The 3,847-nt window shown below is 29.9% G+C and overlaps 1 long non-coding RNA gene across 2 annotated transcripts; it reads left to right on the top strand.

Annotated features, from left to right (window-relative positions):
- Window positions 1-221: 221 nt before the first annotated feature.
- LOC139881494 (uncharacterized) lies at window positions 222-3,100 on the top strand. 2 transcript variants are annotated; one of them, XR_011771727.1, is made up of 4 exons: window positions 222-387; window positions 514-623; window positions 720-753; window positions 2,756-3,100. It is a non-coding gene; the product is annotated as an uncharacterized lncRNA (long non-coding RNA). The 2 variants fall into 2 exon arrangements; XR_011771728.1 differs by lacking the exon at window positions 720-753.
- The last annotated feature ends 747 nt before the right edge of the window (window positions 3,101-3,847 follow it).

The following is a 3,847-nucleotide window of genomic DNA, read 5'->3' as shown; positions in this document are numbered from 1 at the left end:
ATAATTAATCAAATTAATTTTTAAGTTTAAATTAATAATAATTAAAAATTATAGTATCTATACTTACTATCTATATAATCTATATAATAATAAAAGCAAAAATAGAGCATAAACTAATCTTAACCATTCATTTAATTAACTATTTTTGATTTTAGCCTTTAATTTCTTCTTAATCTGACACTCGTAATCCTTTGAATTGTTTAACCTTACACACCATACAATTACGCGACTTAAGCGACTGAAAAAAACTGGAGATCGGCTTCTTTTGTTTACACAAATTAGGGTTCCCAAAAATCATCTCTCATTCTCTCTTTGAAACAATTCGATTTCAAGTATTATCCAATCGAACAGGAAAATACAATCGATTATACAGGAAAAAAGGAACAGGTCGGCATCTCTCTTCATTAGGGTTTCTCTTTTTTTTTTTACACCAAAATTACGATCGATGATTTTTTAAACAAGTTTATGATTTTCGTTTGGTCTGTTAGCATAACAATTTTCATTCTTTTGCAGATGGCCAGTCATTGCTACAAAGTTACCAGGAAGAACTGATAACGACAACTTGATATGATCATTATGAACGAAAATAAATTACAGCTTGATACAATCATTATAGACGAAAGGTATTCTAGCCCTTACTGTTTTTTGTATAATTGTTCAAATATGATCAGATTTAGTCATTATGTGGTTGCTACACCTGTTGTTCATTTTGTTTTTAGTGTTTGCTGAGCTTCTGACAATGCTTCATATGAGGTATTATCGACTGTATAATTGATTGTTAAAATCTGACATTATTGTTCAACATTTGAAAGTTATAAATACTTAGTTTGACACTTAATTTCCAACCAAACTTATTCCCTGATTCGGTATTATGTTCCCATATCTATGATGTATTATGCTAATGTATTAATTAAATCTGGAATAACCTATTTGTTTTATATCCCGTTGTTGCCAAACTTCTTAAAATAAACGTAAAGGTGAAGTAATCAGAACTTGTGAATTAATAGTTTTCCTGCCAAACGTTAATATAAAGCTTAGAAGTTTGGATAATGTTATTAATTATTTGATGTGTCTATGGAAAGGAATATGTAATTTTAACCACGAAACCTAATGATTATGTATTGAGTATGCTATACTTGGTTCAATCAGGAGAAACGAAATGTGATCGTCAAATAAATATGCAGTTTCAGAATTTACTTATGTTATTTATTGTATGTCTTTAAGACTTCATATTGCTCCTTCAGTATGGTAGTTAAATTTAAGTTGCCTTTAAGTTGTATTGTTTATGTTACTTGGGGCTCATTAGAACTGTACTTGACATTTTTTTTTTTTTTTTGCATCCTCACATGCTTTAAACGGGTCATTGGTGAGTGGCTTATTCTTTGGTGGATTTTTTGTCAAATTTTTCTTAGTTTTAATGATTGCATTTGTTTAGTTTTGAGGGATGTTAAGAGATCCTATTTGGAAATGGGTTGAAATTGACACGAGGTCGATCAATATGGGTCATAAAGAGTTTATATGTAGTATTTTCAAATGAAAGTACAATGCCCAGTACCGGTATTATAATAAGCAAAGGTTTCTGGATTAGAAATACGACTTCCAAAAGTCAAATGAAAAAGTCATAGGCGAGTCTGACCAAACATCTTTACTCCTAACGATATGAGTAGGGTGAATCGGGTTACCAAGTAAATTTTGTTATGAGTCAGCTAGGTATGTTTTTGGATCCATATATTGTGAATTTTGGTGGCAAAATGGTTTACACTTTTATCAATGTCGGTTTTAAGTGCACGATTTCTTGGTGGATACAAATATGCTGGTAGATGGGTGATTTGGAAGACTCGTGTCGTAATGCACTTAGTAGGCTTGAATGGGTTATTTAGACCAGAGATAATACCTGATTGTATATGTTTCATTAGTTATCAAAATTCATGTCTACTATAATATAACGCTAAGAGTTATTATTTCATGGTCTACCAATCACAACATCTTCTTACTTATTCCATTTTTATGTTGTTCTTAAGAATGATTTGCTATGCTCATTTGCTGCCTTAATAACTTCATGAAAAGTAGTGAAAATGACTTATTTTATCCAGAATTTGTTTTGACCCGGAATACCATGTGCCCATTATCGACCTAGATTTCACATATCTGATTTATATACCATATCTGATTTATATACCAGCATTTAGAAAGACAATTTTGTTACATATAAAATGATATTTTTGAGGTTAATGTTTAGAAGTTGTTTATCTTCTAATTACTTATTCAGGTTTAATAACTTAATAATGGTTAATAACGTATTAAGCTGGTTGTTTGCTACAAATTTAAATACTAATACTCCATAGTTTTTTTTTTTTTTTTTTTTTTTTTTTTGAAAGGCACTAATACTCCATAGTCGGTGTGTCAATTTGAGAGGTAAGGAACATGTCGTTTTATACTATTCATAACGAGTAGGAATGTATTTTCATCGGCTTCTTTTATCACTATGTATACTCTATAATTATTAGGGACATTATTTATCAGAGAATTTTATAACTTTAATTCCTTTTAATTAGTCTATAGTATCTGTTCCTTATGGTGTAAGAATGTAAATTTCATGTTATACTGGTTACTAATTTCCTTTTAATTGAACTACTTGGTATATGTGTATAAATTGTGCATACATAAAAATTGTTAGTGGTCTTTGAAATATGATCTATTATAAAGAATATTTTCTATAGTTTTGTAAAGGTTCGACTCTGGATTCTTATTGCAGATTCCAAGAAAGAAAGTTTATTTCGTACATTTGAAATAAACTGCGGAAGAAATGCGTAAATGGCTAAAAGAAAGTGGTATGTTTTTTTTACTTCCCTCATTGTGGTTATCATGTAACTTTCATAATCTTTTGTTTAAGTTGGACTGAATATGTCAATTTATTTGGCATGTTATCAATTGATGCAATTTATGCAAGGTATATCACAACATTGTAAGAAAATAAGTAGTCCTTAAGGTAGTAGATGTAATTTGAGAGCCACTATTAAGATAAAGAAACTATAAACATGATTTCAATTGATGCTGCTTTTGCAGCTTCAGCTGATGTTTTTTGCGAATATTCTATTTTGGTACATGTTTTTAACAGCCTAAAACACTCTTTCAGATTTTTGTGTAGTTCTGTTATTGCTTAAAGAATAAGAAAATGATCTGATCTGATCTGCAGCTCTTTCTTACGTAGAATATATTTTTTTCTTCTCTTTTCATTTCATTTTCTTATGCACTTGTCACTAATGCACATGTATGATCAGTTTTATCTAAAGAGCTTGAAAATTAATGATAAACTCAATCATACAACCAATGGTGATTCAATGGGTTAGTATTCCATTAATCGTATCAAAAAGTTTTGAATTTTCTCTAGAAATCATCGAATCAATTATCTGCTGGTGGTTTAGAATTTAGATATAGGGTTTAGGGTTTACACTTTAAGGTTTAAGGCTTAGATTTTAGAAATTATGGTTTAGGGTATAGGGTTTAGGGCTTAGGGTTTAGTTTTTACAATTTATGGTTTATAGTATAGATATAGGGTTTAGTGTATTGGATTTAAGGTTTAGGTTTAGTGTATAGGGTTTAGAGTTCAAATTTTAGAATTTAATGTTAATGGTTTAGGGGTATAAGGTTTAGGGTTTAGAGTTTTGGGTTTAGTGTGTTGGGTAAATGGTTGGTTTAGGGTTTAGATATTGGGTTTAGAGTTTAGTGTATAGGGTTTAGGGTTTAGAATTTATGTTTTAGGGTTTAGGGCTAAGGGTTTAGTTTTTACAATTTATGGTTTAGAGTATAGATATAGGGTTTAGGGTTTAGTGTATTGGATTTAGGG

The sequence above is a fragment of the Rutidosis leptorrhynchoides genome, chromosome 1 (genome assembly GCF_046630445.1).
Source record: "Rutidosis leptorrhynchoides isolate AG116_Rl617_1_P2 chromosome 1, CSIRO_AGI_Rlap_v1, whole genome shotgun sequence".
Taxonomy (NCBI): Eukaryota; Viridiplantae; Streptophyta; class Magnoliopsida; order Asterales; family Asteraceae; genus Rutidosis; species Rutidosis leptorrhynchoides.
Note: the sequence above shows the minus strand (reverse complement) of the source record. Positions and strands in the feature narration are given on the sequence as shown.